This window comes from Solanum verrucosum, unplaced genomic scaffold (assembly GCF_900185275.1).
Source record: "Solanum verrucosum unplaced genomic scaffold, falcon-dt-bn FXZP01000280.1, whole genome shotgun sequence".
NCBI classification, from domain to species: Eukaryota; Viridiplantae; Streptophyta; class Magnoliopsida; order Solanales; family Solanaceae; genus Solanum; species Solanum verrucosum.
In genome coordinates, this window is record NW_026019982.1 from 1,845,042 (window position 1) to 1,865,256 (window position 20,215).

The 20,215-nt window shown below is 33.7% G+C and overlaps 6 non-coding genes and 1 pseudogene across 6 annotated transcripts; all 7 read left to right on the forward strand.

Moving 5' to 3' along the window:
• The first annotated feature begins 308 nt into the window (after positions 1-308).
• On the forward strand, positions 309-8,771 carry LOC125817690 (uncharacterized; annotated as a pseudogene).
• Positions 8,772-11,798: 3,027 nt separating this feature from the next.
• LOC125817785 (small nucleolar RNA snoR134) lies at positions 11,799-11,948 on the forward strand. Its single transcript, XR_007442320.1, has one exon. It is a non-coding gene; the product is annotated as a small nucleolar RNA snoR134 (small nucleolar RNA).
• Positions 11,949-11,985: 37 nt separating this feature from the next.
• On the forward strand, positions 11,986-12,073 carry LOC125817780 (small nucleolar RNA U36a). The gene has a single exon (XR_007442315.1). It is a non-coding gene; the product is annotated as a small nucleolar RNA U36a (small nucleolar RNA).
• A 26-nt stretch (positions 12,074-12,099) lies between these two features.
• On the forward strand, positions 12,100-12,193 carry LOC125817788 (small nucleolar RNA Z223). The gene has a single exon (XR_007442323.1). It is a non-coding gene; the product is annotated as a small nucleolar RNA Z223 (small nucleolar RNA).
• A 166-nt stretch (positions 12,194-12,359) lies between these two features.
• LOC125817789 (small nucleolar RNA Z278) lies at positions 12,360-12,476 on the forward strand. The gene has a single exon (XR_007442324.1). It is a non-coding gene; the product is annotated as a small nucleolar RNA Z278 (small nucleolar RNA).
• A 78-nt stretch (positions 12,477-12,554) lies between these two features.
• On the forward strand, positions 12,555-12,663 carry LOC125817774 (small nucleolar RNA snoR97). Its single transcript, XR_007442310.1, has one exon. It is a non-coding gene; the product is annotated as a small nucleolar RNA snoR97 (small nucleolar RNA).
• Positions 12,664-12,715: 52 nt separating this feature from the next.
• Positions 12,716-12,821, forward strand: LOC125817775 (small nucleolar RNA snoR97). Its single transcript, XR_007442311.1, has one exon. It is a non-coding gene; the product is annotated as a small nucleolar RNA snoR97 (small nucleolar RNA).
• The last annotated feature ends 7,394 nt before the right edge of the window (positions 12,822-20,215 follow it).

Here is a 20,215-nt window from a genome sequence, read left to right on the forward strand (position 1 = left end):
AACTTGATTAGCTTAACCATGTGTACATATATATTCATTCAAGTTGACATATTTTTTTGTTGGCGGCGTGAGTTTCTTAAAAATATAGACAGAAGATGAATCTTGCAACTATTTGGATAGTGCAAGGATGATTTTAGTTCACTTATATAACTCAAGGATTTACTTTAGATTTGAGTCATACTTTAGGGATGATTTTAGCCAAAAACTCTATCAACCACACCCTTATGTAAATAGAGAATATAAACATTTTTTCATCTTCCTAAACCTAATAGTTTTATCATTTTACCATTGCTTACCTCCGTCTGAAAATGCCGAAGAGAAGAAGGTATAACGGACGTAGAAAACAACAAAAAAATTCGATGGACAAAATTTCCAATTTGCCAATCGAAATCATCCATCAAATTCACTCATGCCTTCCACGAATCGATGCAGTCAAAACTAGTATTTTGTCCAAAAAATGGCAAAGCATTTGGGCTTCTCACCTTAGAATTTTGTTGGATGAAATTGATTTTGGTGCCGACTATTCACGATACACTGTTACAGATAAACCCAAAAGAGATGCCTTCTTAACTTACTTGATCAAGTCCTTAGAAAGCCGTGAGAGGCCCTCTGAATACAATTGTGATGTCGACAAACTCTTTCTTCGAATGACGGTTGAAAATTCTTCTGTTGAACTGCTGGTAAACAAGTGGATTTCTTTTGCCTTGGAAAATAACATTAAAAGGTTATGTCTCAGTTTAAAAACGATTTATCGTGATCATTACTATCTGCGGGTGTTGCATTTTGCGCTGATGCATTAGTGTATTTAATTATATCGAATTGTGAGATTACGAATTGTTCGTTTAAGCTTCATGGTCTTAAGTTACTCTTTCACTTGTTGTTTGTATTGAGGATCATGATTTCAAGAATGTCATTGCTGGATGCCCTCAAATTGAACAGTTACACATTCAGGAGACTGAAAAGTTGTGTACTATTGTAGTTTCAAATCCTAATATGGACTTTTTCGGAGTGCAACTTCTTTGTTCTGATGGTAAAATATGTATAGAGTCTACTAATCTTCATTCACTTGAATTTATTTCACTCAGCATGAACTTGTGTGAAGTAGAGATTACTTCCACGACAATTGTAAGAGAGTTGACATTGCGAAAAGCTTATGACCAAGAGACGTTGATGCATTTTATAAATAAATTTCCTCTACTTGAGAAACTTGTGATAGATAGTTACAGTAACTTATGTGAAGTTGAGATTACTTCCAAGCCAACAGTGCGGAGTTTGACATTGTGTAATATTAATGACAAAGATTCGACATTGTTCGATATGGATGACAAAGATATATCAATGACATGGATGAATTTCATAGATAAATTACCTCTACTTGAGGAACTCATCATAGATGATTGCAGTAGGTTGTAAAAACTTCATATTTCTCAACCAAATTTGGTTACCTTGGTGCTGAAGGATAGCATTGTGCGATGAGAGGTAAGAATAGATTCACCTAAGTTAAAATCGTCGGAGTATAAGGGTGGCCTCACATATTTTAAGGGCATATAAGATTTACAGGAATTGGAATTCTTTCTGTTATATTTAGATCCCTTTAAGCTTTGTGATTACTGGTACAGTTGGTTTAGAGATATTTTGGAGTCGTGTGCTCTCTCCAAGCGTTTAAGTTTGATCTGTGATATTGAAGAGGTAACCCTTTTTTCCCTTTTTTTGGGACTCTCCAGTCCTCCATATGCTTACGAAGTTTCTTAATTGCATGTCATACTGCATTTTCTTGATGCCCAACTCTCGAACCCTTGCCAGAGGATCATATATTGACTGCACTAGAACTTAACTGCAAATGAAATTATTGATCACACATCAACATAGGTCAGTTGGATGAAAATTATGAAACCATTGAAGTTGATAAAGGTAATAGGAAGAAATGGTTGCATATTAGCTTACTTTTCCTTTTACTTATAAGCTATCTTTGGATGGCCTTATAGGAAAAAACCTATTGTTTGATGGTTTTTTTTTGTTTTTGTTACTATAATATGGTGGCCTAAGTCTTTTCCTAGAATAAAAGCTTCTCATGAGTTGGAATTTGTTCAATTTTATCTATCACCAGAAAGCCATAAGGTTTGTTTTGTTTGAATGGCCGGAAGAGGCCTGGATTCATAAATAAAAATAGGTATGAAAGCCATAATGCTTGCTTGTACATTTGGTTAAGAAATATTTGAGTCTTTTGCTCATCCCAAGCATTTGAATTTGATTTGCGTGTTTGTATAGGTTAACCATGTAAATCTCATTGAATACTTCTATGTCAATCATCTTTAATGTTCCTTTATTGCATGATAGAACTTTTTCTTAATGCACATCTCCAACTTCTAAATCCATACTAGAGGATATATTGAGACAAACACGAAGAAAGTGCTTGCAAATTATATTATTGGTAACACATCCAAAATAGGTTAATTGGAAGAAATGTGACGAACGCTTTGATTTGAAAAGTATAATAGGAACATAGAGTTGCATATTAGCTTACTTTGCCTTTGCCAACTTTTTTTTTTTTGATAAAGGTGAAGTTGTATGTGCTAGCTACCTCCAAAAAGTTACAAGCTATATCCATAATTACATAGATCCTTGGAAATCTACCAACTGTTCTCCTTCTTCTATACCATCTTTACACAAAAAAAACATGTGAATGCAATTTTCTTTAACTTTCTGAGTAGTGTTAGTAATATTCTCAAGACACCTGAGGTTTCTTTCTCTCCAAATACCCCACCAGACACAAATAGGTACTATAGACCACCATCTTTTTTGGGTCTTGCTCCCTCCCCCCTCCTCATCCAACAACTCAAAAGATCAGCAGTGTGTTTTGGCATCACCTAGGGCTCTTGAGAAATGCTCAGAACCAAGTGCCACACCTGAATAAGTGGTTGTTAGTTTCTTCCTTCTCATGACAAAAAAACATCTGGAAGCCTCTTTTCTTGAGTTTTTCCTGTGTGAGCTCAATATTCCCTTCTGGAGACCAACCAGGTGAAACATTTTACCTTGGTTGGGGTGTTTCCCTTCCATATTTGTTTCCATGGACCAAGAATTCCCCCTGAGTGAGTGATAATCTCTCTCTTATATAGTCTACTCACAGATAACTTGTCATCAGAGTCGTGTTTCCATCTTGTACCATTTGCTTCTGTAGTAAGGCCTGTGAATTCACCCAATCTGAGTAGAAGTTCAGCAATTCTATCCACGTCCTAATCATTTAGATTTCTCCTGAAGGTGAAGGTAAGGTTCCATTCCTGAGGGGACCAAATCTTAACAATTTCAGCATCATGATTGGTACAAAATGTAAAGAGATCTGGGAAGACCGAGTTTAGACACTCTTGTCCAATCCACTTGTCCTTCCAAAAAAATATGTTGTTACCCTCTCCCACTTTGAACACCAAATTCTCCTTCAGACTAGACCGTAAATTTCTGATTGATCTCCAAACTGATACCCCATACATGCTATCTATTACATTAGACACCCACTCCTCATTCTGCCCACACTAGTTGAGAATTACTCTTTTCCATAATGCTTGATCTTCAACCACAAATCTCCAAAGCCATTTAGAAAGTAGACTTTTGTTCTGGACCCTCAATTTTTTTATACCAAGACCTCCTGTCTTCTAAGGCTGTCTGCCATTTAACAAAGTGTATTTTCTTCCCTTCTTTATTCCCCGACCATAGAAAATCACGTCTCAAATTATCTAACCTCTCTTCTACCTTTGTTGGTAAAGGGAAAAGTGACATAACATATGTAAGCAACGTTTTCAGGACCAAATTGATCAGAGTGACTTTGTTTCTAGTATTTGGTTTCCAAGACTTATGTAAGCTGCTTTTCTGTTATTGTTATTTGTAATTGTGACTTGATAGGCATCTTGACATACACTATTTACAAATGTTAATGTATTGCAAATTAATGTTTGTTTACAATTTTGTCGATCATTTCGGTTTCAACTTGAAATAGAGAATTTGAAGTTAAACAACTTGTTGGAGTAGCATCTCAAGGGATATAATGGTTTTCACTCTCTTAACTTCTGCCATTCTTTTTCTGGTGAAATTTGTTTCCAGTCACAATCTTCCGAGTACTCTTTTTTATCTTCAACGTCATATAGTCTTTTTGTCAACATCAACTAAATGTTTTCCAAATGGGACACCAGAACGAGTTGCTTTTGACTATACGATTGTTTGGTTACTAATCATTCTGAGTTGCTTTTGATGGTTGTCAGGTTGTCCTCATTCCTGTTGAGGTAACATATATATTACCAGTAAATGATATCAAGAATCTGGAGTTAGAAATTATTTCACGTCATGGTACTTTTCAAGAGGTTATAGATTACTTCACTTGGATTCTTCCAGATTTGAAGACTTTGTCATTGACTTTGGGTTCCACCACAAAGTTCTTTGAGGTAATCTACAACTCCAATTAGCTTTTTCACAGTTCTAAATTCTATCATTGTGGTTAATTTTTGTCTTGTCATTTTATGCACATTCTATCATTAGGTTGGAAGTGTTTTTCCTATGTTTTTTATAACTGTCTCTGTGATTGTACTTGACGAACTTCATATTTATTATATTGCAAATGCAGTTTTAGTAGAGAGGAATGATGTTAAGGTGCTCTTAGCAGAAGTAATACACAATCCAAAATCTGATCAAAGAGTATGCTTTCTTAGAATTAAGAACTTTTTTTGAACTCCATATTATCGGAGGTTGAAGCTTAGAGATTGGCAATTGTTATTGCCGAACAATTGTTCTATGACTTGGTCAGTCACTATGGTGTTGTACCACTTTTTTTAAAGAATGCTTTTGTTGAAGTCATTTAGAAGAAAAGTTAATATGTAAGGATATGTGTAATTTGTTCTGTTTTTTTTTTTTTTGAGAAGTGCCTCTCTAACTCTTCTGTGGATGTGCATGCTCTCTTGAGAACTCTGTTAGTATCAATATTACTACGCTTATTAAGGGCAGATACAGTTCAGAATTTACATGTTCATTCGAATATAGTATCTTTAGCCAAGGTATACATTAAAAGTTTCGCGTCCCCACATAGGATCCTTTCAATGCTGGTTCTTCTTTTCCAACAAATAAAACCAAGTAGTCTCAAAATACTGATTGAAGCTACCTATTGTTTTCACCTCTGCCGAATCATTTGTCATTGTTCCAATTCCAAATATGCCAAGAAAAAGAAAAAGCAGCCAAAGGAGGAGAACTCCAAAAATTGAAATGGCATAGACCACATGAGGAGGAGGAGGAGGAGTAGGAAGAAGAGGAGGAGGAGGCATATATATTATTGATTGTGTTGATCGAATGTCCAATTTACCCTATCGACATTATCCGTTGAATTCACTTCTGCCTTGCTCGAAGAGATGCAATCAGAACCAGCAACATTGAAAGGATCCTATGTGCAGAACTTTATTTCAATTGCATTTAATTTATTCCCGTGCAAAAAAGACAGCTATAATGGTAGGTTTCATAAATTTTTATTTCTTCACTTTCGAAACGACTTGGGCTGATGATGGATTGTCTAGAATAAAACTTTAGGATATGAGTAATGATTACGTATTTGACTGTAGTGCAAACATGTTGGTCTTTGCTAGCTTGTGAGCAGTGGCGGAGCCAGGATTTTCGTGGAGAGGGTTCAACATATAAAGAAGTAAATAAAAAAAATGGAGCAAAACGGATCGGGGAAGAAAAAAATTATCCTTAATCCGTTAAATTTAACTTGCCTTATCATGCCACGTAGAATGCTTTCATAGAAGTCATTTTGGTTAAAAGTAGTTCCTCAAGTTTCAATTGAATACTTTTGGTTACCAAGATAAACGGTTGCATATTTACTTATAAGTTGGATATTAGATACCTTTTGATGGCCTTACTTGAAAAAAAGTTACTCTCTCAATTCCTATTTACTTGTCGTCCTTATTAAAAATAGATGTTTCTTAATATCTGTCATTTTACAAAATCAATGCATAAATGAAATTACTTTTTATTTTACCCTATGAAAATTATTAGCCTTGAAAGTATACATATGATCAACATAGAAAAACCAAGTAAATAATTCATGTTCATTGGTCAAATTAGTTAATCAGTATAAATTAATTCATGTTCATTTATTTAAAATTTGATTTCAAGTGAACAGTAAATAAGATACAATGGTAAACATACCTATTTTTTAAGGGGGATGAAACCTAAAATAGTGATAACTAAATCAGAACGGAGAGAGTCAATGTCTTCACTAGGAAGGAAAACATTTTACAATTTTCTCCTGTTAGATTGGTCAAAATGTTTTGGAAAGCGGAAAACTAGTTACTTTAAAATGAAGAAATGTGACTTTTCTACGGAAAACAAGCTCTATAAGTTACATTGCAAGTTAATTGCCTCCTCCTCCTACCCCCAATATTTTGTTCCTTCACCTTCAGTAAGTCATTTCTCATCATTCCAGAAATTGATGAACTTGGAATGATAGCAGGGGAAGGACAAGATAGAATTTCCAATTTGCCTATCGAAATTATCCGCCAAATCCCCTGAATATGATTTTTGAAGTTGACACACTCGTTCTTCGCGTAACAATTGATGATTCTTTTGCTGAATCCATGGTCGAAAAATGAATTGATTTTGCCTTGAACAATAAGGTTAAAAAAGCCACATCTTAGGGTGTGTTTGGTATGAAGGAAAACATATGTTTTCCAATTTTCTCATGTTTGGTTGGGGTAAATGTTTTGGAAAATGTTTTCCATTCAACTCATTTTTCTCAAATTTAAGGAAAATAACTTCCATTCAAAATTTAAGGAAAACATTTTCCAAAACTCTCTTCCAAAAAAATTTAAAGCTTATTTTTAAAAAATGTTTTTAACTTCAATTTTTTTTTATCCCACCCTCACCCCTACCCCCAGCCTCCTACCACCCCCCAAAAAAATATTAAAAGTTGTTTTTAAAAGATATTTCTAATTTCATTTTTTTTATTCTTTTATCGCCCCCCCCCTACCAACCCCCCCTTCAAAAAGAAATTTAAGTTTGTTTTTAAAAAATATTTTCAATTTCAAATTTTTTATTTTTTCACCCCTCGAACCCACCCACCCCCCACCCCGCGCCAGCCCCGCTACCTGCCCCCCCAAAAAAAATTAAGTTTGTTCTTTTTAAAAATATTTTCTACTCTAGTAAAAATAAAAGATATTTCTCAAAAAAAAATTTATTCATAAATCAAACACTAAAAATCTTTTCCTGAACATATTTTCTACTCATCAACCAAACATGAGAAAATAAGTCAAAAATCTACTTGTTTTCCAAGAAAACATTTGCTAGGAAAATATTTTCCTTCATACCAAACACACCCTTAGTTTAAAAATGACTCATGAGCGTTTTGACTTGCGCGATATTGCTTTTGTAGTTGCTTCATTTGTTGATTTAAAGATTTGGTGTTGTGAGATTTCAAATTGTTCTTTTTATGCTCCCTACTTGAAGATGCTGCATGGAGGAAAATGATTTTAGGGATCACATTGCTGGGTGCCCGCGAATGGAAGAGCTAAGCATTGAGGATACTGCATTTTCCTTGGTTTTTATTTTCTCGTGTTAGATTGGTCAAAATGTTTTGGAAACTATTTTTCAAAAGAACTTATTTTCCTCTAATTTTTTTTAAAAAAATGACTTATGTACATAAAATACTCTTTCAATCTCACGAACCCAAACTTGGGATCTGACTAGAGACCGATGGCGACTCAGGTCGTAACCCCGACTCTAATCTTGAATTGAGATCAGAGACCTAACCTTGAGCCTGAATCTGATCTTGAGGGGTCAGATTTCAATCTTTAGGTCAGGTCTCTTGGGTTGAGGATCAAGTTAATGTTAGGGTCAGGGATCATGTCTCAAATCGGGGTGGTGGACAAGGTTAGGGTCGTGTCTCGAGTCGAGGTGGGGGACAAGGTTAGGGTCGTGTCTTGGGGTCGTTGGTAGGGTCATGTCGGTCTGAAGTTTGAATTTGTGTTAAATAGAGGGATTCACGGTTCGGTATCATAGTATTTCCCTAGAATATATCTAAATTATCTTTTTATTAACCAATCATAAGAAAATAAGTAAGAAAATTATTTATTTACATACGAGACACACCCTAAGGGCCTGTTTGGAAAACCACTATAATAATTGGATTTTGTGTAATTACTAGGCAGCTTCAATTAACTGGATTTCCAAACAGACCCTAATAGAGAATTCTCATGTATGTAACCCAAAACATTTTTCATCTTCCTAAACCTAATAGTTTAGCATTTTATCACCGCTTACTATGTGGAGCAGCTTCTTCTGGTTCATTAAATTTGAATCTCCTCCGTCTGAAAATGCCGAAGAGAAGAAGGTATCACGGGCGTAAAAAACCCCCAAAACAACCTAAAAATTCGGTGGACAGAATTTCCAACTTGCCAATCGAAATCATCCGTGAAATTCACTCTCGCCTTCCATGGAAATATGCAGTCAAAACTAGTATTTTGTCCAAAAAATGGCAAAGCATTTGGACTTCTCACCCTAGAATTTTGTTGGACGAAATTGATTTCGGTGCCGACTATTCAGAATACAGTGTTACAGACAAAGCCAAAAGAGATGCCTTCTTAACTTACTTGATCAAGTCCTTAGAAATCCGTGAGAGGCCCTCTGAATACAATTGTGCAGTTGAAAATCTCCTTCTTCGAATGACAGTTGAAAATTCTTCTGCTGAACTGCTGGTAAACAAGTGGATTTCTGTTAAATATAGCATTCTTGGTCTCTGTTAAATATTTACAAAACTCTGCTTGTTATCTTTAATTGAAATTGTGATGTTTTTCTAACTGGAAACACACAAAAAAATTGTCAAAAATCACAAAACCAAAAGCTACATTAAAGACGAGAAATAACAAAAATTGCATCAGACTCTGAAATATTCCAAAAATAACACCAACTACAAAATCTGTACTTCATCAACTCTGAAACATTCATGGTAATGGAAAAAATTACTTACTGATAATTCACATATTATTTCCAATTTAGGAGATGTCCGAAGGAACCCCATCAACTCCTTCCTTATCTTCAAGCATCGTCTTTCATCAACATTCTCAGAAGGGAAAGTATTTGACTTTCCTCCTCGAAATTAAAAAAAAAAACGGAATGAGAACCTTCAAGTTGTTAAGGCATGTGCAGAGCCTCTCTGCTTCAGTACCGAAAGCAAAAGACGTTTGGTAGTAACTATCCAGAATAAGATGACTAACTTTAGGCCAGCTATTGAGTAGATAGGTCAAGTTCATCACTTCATCTTGTTGGTGTTGTTTTCAGTTTGGGACAGTTTATGAAATGTAACAACTTAAAGAGCTGCAATGTCGTCTAATTCTAAGGGTAATTCAAGTAGTATAGGCCTTTTGAGCTAGTGGAAACCCCTGAAACTGCTCGGTAACCTGATAATGCATCTACAGACAATGGCGGAGCCACCTTATTGTCAAGGGTTCATCCAAATCCCTCGGCGGAAAATTATACTATTTATACATGATTAAAATATTTTTTTAGGTATATATATATAGAGTAGATGCCAAACCCCTTCAGCTACTTCGTGTATTTATTTCTTTAGATTTTGAACCCCTTATTGAAAATCGTGACTCCATCACCGTCTATAGGAAGACAATTTATAAAGATAATTGGAGATGCCCTTAGAAGGGGCAAAGTATTTGATTGTTTATGAATTGATCCAACTTAAAAGTCGTATACCCATTCATAAGGTTTGACATCACAACTAAAAAGGTGCAATGTCGTCTAAAGATTTAGAAGGCAGGGTGGCCTAATAATGCAATTGGACAGATATCATGAGACCCTGAAGCATGGCTTTAGGTCCCAGAAAAATAATTATCTACTTATAACTAGTTAGTATTCATTGAAATTTTCTTAATAGTGGTATTATATAAATATAAAATAGTTATGTATTTATCATTAGTATTAATTGAAATTTTCTTAAGAGTTTGTTGTCCATCTTTTATCAATTATTTATGTACATATTTTCAAAGTTTTATCACTTTTTAAAATACGATTGATGTAATTATAATTAAAAATTATAGGCAATTAAATATGCTGAATCAATCGTGTTTTACATTGGCTTTGTAAGATATTTCCAGCTCAAATTAATTAGATTATCAAATAATTAAACTTTAAAAAGTCATTATCTTAACTTTGAACATCTCCTAATTAAGCATAACAATCCCTATAATATCTTAATTCTATTTTAAAACACTTTTAAATAATTTTGATAGTTTGTGTAACAATTGACTTAATTGAATTTTTTTTGAAACATTAATCAATAAGTATTTATCCAAAATATAAACATGTGTAATGTTATGTAACGTACAATAATTTATATATACATATTTGTCTCTTACCACAAGAAATACTCCTATTATATTGCCAATTGAAAAAAAATAATTTATTTTTAAATTATTATTAACTATCATATATTTTAAGAATTTCCAAGAATAAAATATATATATAAAAACTTATTACGTAAACATAAGATATCTTTTTTTAAATTTGGCTTAGGACTCTCATTCTATTGAGTGTTATTGTCAGCGATGTTATTTGTGTGGTTATCTATTTTGCAAGTGCAATTATTTCAAGCTATAGACATTTCGGCACTCTCATTCTCATTCTATGTGTTGTTATCTATTTTGTAAGTTCAATTATTTCCATCACCAGACAATTCAGATTGAATGTTGTTATATGTTTACAAATTCAATTATTTCTAACTTCATAGAGTTTATAAACTGGCCCAACTCAAACATAGATAAGATTTCTTTCAAACAGTTTATGAACTAATCCAACTCAAACATAGATAAATTTTGAAGAAAAAGTTTTCTTCTCTACCAAACACACCAATCTCTTGTTTCAATTGAATAACTCATTTTTATATGTTACCACACTTTTATTTTTGTGTGTGTGTTCCGATTCGTCCACTAAATAGTTAAATGAATCATATAAAAATATGTCTTTTTATTTATTTATACACATTAATCTCAATAAGCCATAAAACTCTAAAATATTTGTTTAACTATATGATAAACAAATAAAAACATAACATAAGTTTTTTCTTCTTCAAAATTTGAATAAAAAATACGTATTCAATTGACACATAAGTTAATTCAAATATTTAAAATGAAATATGTTGATAAGTTCAAAGATCACTAAATAAAAGATGCTAAATATTACTTCCTTTGTCCCAATATTATGTGACACTTTTCGTTTTTCAAGAGTCAAATAGTTTAAGTTTGATCGAAAATTTGTGCATGAAATCTTTAATTTTTTTGAAATAAAATTTATATATTTGTAAATTACGTAAAAAGTACTATAAGTCACGATAATTAATAATTCAGAATATTTAAAGATCTATGAAAAACTTACGATCAAAGATAGACTTGTTTAAATCTCAAAATTCAAAAAGTATCACATAAAATGAGATGGAGAGAATAATATTAGTAACAATAACAATTAAGAAATAGTCCACGCTGATTGCGGGCCAATCTGACCCGGAATGCATACTGGGCCTTCACCTTAAAGAGTCACAAATTAAGCTATGCGGGCTAATCTGACCCGGAATGCGTACTGGGCCTTCACCTCACAGAGGCACAAATTAGGGTTTCAGAGGCGCTCCTTTCCCTATAAAACTCAAAAAACTCCAGGCTTTATCATCAGTTATTCTTAACCCAGCATTTTCTTTGCTTCAATGGTGTTCCCCGTTTCTCTGTTCACATTGGAGTAATTGTTTTACTTTCTGTTCTTTTCTGTTTTATTTGCACGTAGCCTCCCGGGCTCATCTGAGTTTATATAGTGAAGTTAGAAGCCCCAAAGCTCGTGCTAAATTTAATCGCCGCTAGTGTTGCAGTTTAGCCCTTTGTACCTTCTATTCATGGCTAATTTGTGTCAAATCAACGGCAACATCCCCAATTTTGTAAGAAATTTCTGTAATTTCTTAGAATTTGGCGATGATTAAAACGGATTTATCCGCGCTTCTGAGAGAAATCGATGAAGCATAACATAAATTGGTTGAATTTCTTGATATGAGCCAGATTTATCTTCTGTTGTCACAAATTATTTTGGCAGTGATGATTTTCTAATACAGCTTTAATGCCAGTTCTGCTTCTGATTTTCTGTGATTGATAGAGCTGTTTATATTACTGAGCCTCATAATCTTATACTACTTAATCCTTTTTATTTGCTTATAATTAAATCTATGACGAGATCTGAAATTGCTGGATAGTATTTGAGATTGCAATTAGCATTCATCATGAAATTATTTAATTTCTCTGAGATTCAGAAATTTTTATTCCCAATTTTTTATTTATTTATTAGCAGCCGATGATGATCCAATCCAACGGTGAGGTGTAGTGGATCTAAGGTCCCTGCTTTTGCAGGGGGAACCTCCTTATTTTCACTGCATCAATCATGATCACACCGGATTTTACTGAGGCTATTCATAGTTTTGTTCTTAATTTTTTTTTCTTAAGTATGTGTTTAACTTTGAGTTTTAACTATACTCTTGCTCTAGAATATATTAGTGGGGTTAGGGTCTGAAAAAACTCAGAAAGTTAGTGCTGTTTATCAGCTTCTTCTCTTGAATAATTCAACGAGATGGAGTTAAATCATGGCACTAAATCAGTTTATAAATTTTGTATGTTGCATTGAGTTTTACTCAAATTGTATTATGCTCACTTTGTGGTGAGTGTAAATGAGAACTCATAAATTGTGTGCAGTCCATCACCTCCTATCTTGCATTTTTTTCACTAAGATTGGAGTTAAATATCAGCACTACATGTTTGTAAAATATTACTCTTATATTTTTCTATGGTGTTAATTTTTTTGTAAAATTGTTGAGACTATTAAATGTTGAACAAATTTATTTTTATATTTTTTAACTTGGTCCACAGCATTGTATAAATGTGGGTGGCAAAAGAGAATTATAACTTATGAAATAGAATTATAAATTATGTTATATATGATAATGACTGTCCAAGCAAAGCCCAAAATCACAAACTTTAAGTTTGCATTTTGCATTTGTTTCTTAAGAATGTGTTAATACCAGAAAGTATATTGAGAGTATCAGAATGAGTTTTAGGCGTATTTGTTTTGAAACTCTACCCGGTGGCTGTTAACGAGGATGATTGAAATTCTAAAGAATGAGTTTTATGAGACCATATTTCAAGGATGATTCATATTCTAAAGAATGAGTTCCATGTTATCTTTTTTTTTTATAACAAATTTATCCATTGATCAACAAATATAGTTGTGAAAATGAGAGGTATTAACGAAATATTCAGGTGAGATGTCTTAATGCCTTTTGTGTATTTGTTTTGCAGAGAATTGTCTTGTTCTAGCAAAATTGCTTTAATTTCTAACAATTTTGCTAGAGCAAGCCAAATATTAATGTAATTCTGTTGCAAGATGAATACAAGAAGATGAGACATTAAAATATTTCACTTTAATATTTCATTAATACTTTTATTTTCATAACTATGTTGTTGATCGATGAATAATATTGTTGTCGAGAAATGGTTTCATGGAACCCATTCTATAGAATATGAACAATCATACTTATAAATGGCCTTCCTTCCTACATGTGCTGTGTAGGATTACAAAAGTTATACCGGTCTCACCGACTAGTTTCAGGGGTTTCTTCAAGCTCAAAAGACTAATGGCCCGTTTGGCCATGCAATATGGTATTATGATATAGTATTATGATATGAAATCATGAGATGAAATTGAAATTTTGTTTAGACATGCGATACGAATTTTTTGTGTTGTATATTTTCTCATAAACATAAAAATCTCATAAGTTGTAAAATTATTAAAATAGCCCAATTGATTATTTAATCTTATCAAATAAACAAAAATTTATAAAATCGTATAATAAATTATTATAAAGTTATTTGTTCTCCACTTAAGTAGTTGTTTTATCTAACTTTAATTTAATAAAAAAAATTAAACATAAATTGTATTGTACTAATCTTTAATATAATCCTTCCACATAATACGAATAATTTCTTCACGTTGAACTTGCATTTCTCTATCATGTGACTGAGAAGATGAACTAACATTGTTATTTTTGAGCCATTTGTTGATCAATATTATTTGCAATTAGATTTTTATGCTCATAGGCCATAAATATTTCATCACTTTAACAATCGGTTGGTGTGAGTTAAAGTGATTATATGTTGGTGAGAATAATAATTTTTAAAAAGTAATGTTGTGATTATAAATTTTATTTACATATGAAATAAATGGTCAGTAGATATAAATGTGAGGTTGTTTTAATAAAATATAAATTTGTGGATCAATTTTTGTATTAAAATATCTCAAATCATGATATGGAATTCCCATATAATTTTATATCATGGTTTTTGGAGAATATGAAATCACATCTCATGATATGGAATCATGAGATGGAATCAGCGTAAAATCGCATGTCCAAATGATGATTCCATCTCATGATACGCATGGCCAAACGCCTACTAAAATCCTCTCCATTTCACAAATGTCAAATGTACAAAATTGCATTTAATCTTGTGGCCTTAAATATGTCACATGGAAAATTGAAATTAAAATATTACCAAAAAAAGAAAGAGATCATTCTTTTTTAAACAAATTAAAAAAGGAAAGAAGGTTATTCTTTTTGAAACGGAGGGAATATTAATAAGTGGCTAAAAGCAATACTTTCGAAATTTCCCTAAACCCGAAACACTAAACCCTAAACAATCAGAAATAAAAGATGAAAGAAAAGAAAAGAACTATTTGAGGCCACAACACCGATTGTGTGCCCTTAAGGAATTTAAGAAGTAGCAGTACCTCAAACTTCGAGAACTTCAACAAATGCAAAACACAACAACGAATCACACAAACTATTTTGTTTTGTAAGAAAATATATGCAAAAGAATGAAAAATTGGAGGTAAAATGTCACAACTCTTCGGAAAAGGCACAATTGAAAGCAAATTAGTTTGGCAACGTATGAAAACTCCTATACACTCTGCAGTGGCAACTGGAGGTATGATTAATCCAAATAATGCACAAGAGAGAAGTAAAAACAATGTACTTCATTTAAATCAAAGTAAATATATGGAGATTGCAAATGAATTTGGATCAGTATCTTCAAGTAAAACCAATTGCAAGATCGGCTAGTTTGTTCTCCAACCAAATATTGTAAGCTTGAAAATTTATCTGCATCATATTGAGATCTAATTTGATAAATGCAGATACAAGGAAATCGTTCACAAGCCAGCAACATGAGAAATCTGTAGGGCGTGGAATGTATGATCATCGCGAAAAAGCACAACAGAAGTACGAAACTATATTTTGGTGAGCCTTTGTACCTATACATTAAATTGAATGTGTCATTTTTTTTCTTCTTTAAATTGCTTTGTATCTCAATATATTCATACTCATGCATTCTAATCTTGCATTCTTCTTGATGCATACTTCACAACTCGTCATAATCTGCAGAATTTACCAGTTGAGTTTGTCCGAAAGTATATGCCAAAGACTTCAGAACTAATTGAACTTCAAGATACTGATGGAAATAAGTGGAATGTCTGTTGTATTAGGAGGAAACATCGGGTGCTTTTAAGCAAATGATGGTTGAACTTTGTTACGGATAGCAGTTTACTGGTAGGAGATGTTTGCGTCTTTGAGTTGATCAAAGACGTTCATGCTGATGAACTAATGCTGAAAGTGCACATGTTTCGCAATAGGGTGGAAGAAATTTTGAAAAATTTACACACTGAACGACCCACCCTTTGATCTATGTCGTGTTTAACCAGGTCTGATTAGAAGTTCCAAAATGAGATAACGCACTAGAGACTCAGAGAGAGATCAGAAGCAAAACTCGACAAGGCAAAGGCGGAACCCAGATGCTACACTAAACTAGGCGTTACCTAGGGCCGCACGACGTAGCCTATCTGTACCAACCCTGTCTACCGGTAAAAATTGTATACTTTAGTTCGAGGAAAGTAAGCATACATAGAGTTCAGATGCATTCGAACCATTATCTTCAGATAGAACCAATCACAAGACTGGTTAGTTTGTGAAAGAGTTGGTTTGTTTTTTTGTGGAATCAAATTCAATGGAAGATGAATTAATATGAAGATTTGATAGGAATATAATTCTTTATTAGTACAAAATAAAAGTCAAGATAGTATTTTGGTAGGTGAAATTTATGTAAATCATAAAATGGTTTCACATGTTTAACCTTGACATTTTGACACATAGTGATGTCATGGACGACATCAATAGGAAGAATTCATTTCTATAAATAGGTAGCTCTTAGTTCATTTTCAAGACATCCTCACTTGCCTTCTCACCTTCTAAGACATTTGATCTTCTCTCTCTTGTAGTATTTCATTTGTACTATTTTGGAGTGAAATAAATATTGGTGCAATTGTTCTCTAGTGGACGTAAGATCATTATGATCCAACCACGTTAAATATTGTTGTTCTTCCTTGTTCTTTAATTTTACGTTTTCACTAACAATTGATATCAGAGCCAAGGTTTTGTCTGAGTATGCTCTGTGGTTGCAACATAGTCTGAACTTCACATCAGAAAAGAATTACTTCGATTTTCTGTATTTCCAAATACATTGTAGTATAAGAGGAAGAACAAGTAAAGATGAGTTCCATGAAGTTTGAAATTGATAGATTTAGTGGGCGCAACAACTTCAATATCTGGAAGATACATATGATGGCGTTATTGTGGAGGGAAGGTTCAATCCATGTTATTGACGAAAAGTACCCCGATTTCTGACAAGGAGAAGATTGAAAGAGATGCATTGAGTGTAATCCAACTGTCCCTTGCACCTAACGTACTCTGTGAAGTGAGTTATGAAAAATGCTGGAATGGCTTTACAAGGACCGGTCAGTGACAACAATGTTGTTGTTACAACGTCGTCTTCATACATTTAAGATGGATTTAGGTACTTTGTTGCAGGACCATCTAGATACGTTCAATAAACTTGTGATGGACTTAGAGACTGCTGGAATTAAAAAGGATGATGAGACACTTGCATGTGCTTTGCTATTTTCATTGACTTCAAAATATCATGATATTGAGAATTCAATGATGTATAGCAAGAAGTCTATCACTCTTGAGCAAGTGTGGCAAACACTTAACTCTTGTGATGTGCGGATGCATTTTGAAGGAGACAAAGGTGATGAAACTAGTGGGCTCTTTGTGAGAGGTCGTACTAGCCAACATGGAAGGAGTAAAATCGAAGTACAGATCAAAGTCTCGTGTGAACAAGAAGAATGAGGAGTGTTGGAGCTTTCACAAGAAGAGGCACTTTGAACGAGATTGCCCTATGTTGAAGTCCAATAAAAAGGCGAGTGCATCCATTGTTGAGCAAGTACATGATTCTGATGATGATTATGTACTAATAACATCATGCAATAGTGGAGTTTATGACAACAAATGGGTCTTAGACTCTGGTTGTACTCTGTATATGACATTCCGAAGAGATTGGTTCAGTAGCTATGAAACAAGTGGAGGAACCATATTAATGGGCAATAATGCAACTTGTAAAATAGTTGGCATTGGTTCTGTTCGTGTTCGCTGCCATGATGGAATCGTGAGGACTATTACAGAAGTCCATCATGTTCTTGATCTAAAGAAAAATTTGATCTCCCTGGGTACTTTGGATAAACAAGGCTACAAGTACATGAGTGAAGGAGGAACTATGAAAGTGACTAAAAGGTCTTTAGTCATGTTGATGGCCAAGCTGGAGGATGGCCTCTACACACTTGCGAGAAACACCTTTATTGGCTCCGTAAATGAATCTATAGTGCAGTTATCTAATGATGACAAGACAAAATTATGGCACATGAGACTAGGTCATATAAGCGTATGAGGATTGGATATGTTGAGCAACCACAACTTTTTGAATGGTGAGAAGATTAGCACACTTGAATTTTGTGAGCACTGCGTCTTAGGGAAGCAGAAAAAGGTCAGCTTCAACATTGGCAAGCACAATATGAGAGGGGTGCTAGACTACATCCATTCAGATTTATGGGGTCCCTCTAAGCTTCCATCGAAGGGAGGAAAGATGTATCTCCTCACATTCATTGATGATTTTTCACGAAAGGTTTGGGTGCGTTTCTTGAAGGCAAAAGGTGATGATTTTGAAACATTTAAAGAGTGTTAGATTTTGGTTGAAAATCAAATGGAGAGAAAAATAAAGTATCTTCGCACAGACAATGGCTTGGAGAAAAATCATTTGTACTCTTTTGGAGTGAAATAAATATTGGTGCAGTTGTTCTCTAGTGGACGTAGGATCATTCTGATCCGAACCACATTAAATATTGTTGTTCTTCCTTGTTCTTTAATTTTACATTTCCACTAACAGTTTGTTTAACCAACAGAAAATCTGAAGCTCGAAAAACTTATCTGCATCATACTGAGAGCTAATTTGATGAATTGCAGATACAGAGAATTCATCCGGACAGCAACAGGAGAAATCCGTAGTGCATGGAAGCTCTGGTAATTGTCGTAAAAGAGGACGACCAAGGGATGCAGAAGCAAACAGGGCAACTACTGCTGCCAAAATGTTTACTCCAGAAAATCCTTACGATAACTCTTGAAGAATATAACGTGGTGCGGAACTATATTCTGGTGAACCTTTCTACCTATACAATAAACTAAAGGTGTCTGATTTTTTTAAATTTTTATTTTTTGGCTGAAACTGCTTTGTATCTTAATATGTTCTTTACTCATGTAAACTAATTTAACATTCTTATTGAATCTTGACACATACTTCGCAATTTGTCCTAATCTGCAGAATATACCACCTAAATTTGTCCGAGGTTATATGCCAAAGACTTCAGAACCAATTAAACTTCAAAATTCTGATGGCAATAAGGGGACTGCACATTGCCTTAGGAGGAAAACGTGTATGTTTCTAAGCAAAGGATGGGTACATTTTGTTAGGGATAATAATTCAGGCTGACGAACTTATGCTGAAGGTGCATATATTCCGCAATAAGGTGGAACAAAATTCCATAATTTGACGCACTTGTAGTGATCTGAATAAATATTGTCTATCGGTAAATGAGGGAGGTGATATTTTTTGGATGATCTTCTTTGCCTTTTTTTTTCTTTCCAATTGGAGCCTTGTAAGTTGTAACTCTAGCTGTTGATATGTCCATATTAGCAATGCAGAGGCTATTTTCTTGATATTCCTTTGCCCTTTTTTGTTTGTGCATTTTTTTCTCACATGCTTTCCATTGGTCAACAATCAGCCAAAGTTCTCTAACAGAGACTTGATGGAGTTAAGCTGAATTGAGGGGGAGTCATTTTGTCACAATTGTGATTTCTTCATAAAATTCTGAATAAATGCAAAGTACTTTCTTTAATTCATTGATGGACGTTAAGGGGGTGTCAAATGAGGGTTGAATTAATAAGTAGTTGGGGTCATTATTTTGTTGTTTTATCGACGATAATGACTTCATTATTATTTTTACTTCTTTATTTCTTTTACGAGAGTGTTTCCTTAACAACCGCGGCTACTAACAACACACTATTACTACTTACTAGCATCAACTTTTGCATGGTACTCCGAATTTTTTTAAGTAGAATGCCAAAATTGCTATTTTTAAGTAGTTGAACTTTTGTTCAAGTGTGTTATGCAGCAAAGATTGGATCACTTCATATGGAGTGGTGCTTTATTTTTCCTCACAAGTTTTATAGACAAGAGCATATTAATGAGTGAGACTTTGGTGGATAATGGCCAAAGAAGAATATTGACTGAATTATTGAAGTATATAAATAGAGAAAAATGGTTAATTTTACTACATGAGAAAAGGAAAAGGGCAAATGCCCTATGAGGATCTTAAGATTTTTGTAATTTATTTTCCTTTTACATTTTCCCCTTCAACATAAAGAAGCACATAGGGTTAAGGATGCGCCGCGAGTTCATCTATTCTCTTAAAATTTGGCAGCAAAAGAGGTTATGGAAAAGGGCTTTTTCAAGGTTTTTATCCCTCAAATAGTGCAAATCGACTGGTAAATACACTTCCCTCTCGTGGTATTTGATTTCTCGAGACTTTTTTTTCTTGAATTTATTTATTCTTTAGGAGATGCGACAATGGATTAAAGAAAGTACTTAGCATTTATTCACGTTTGGAATTCAGAATTTTATGAAGAAATCACAATTGTGACAAAATGACTTCCCCC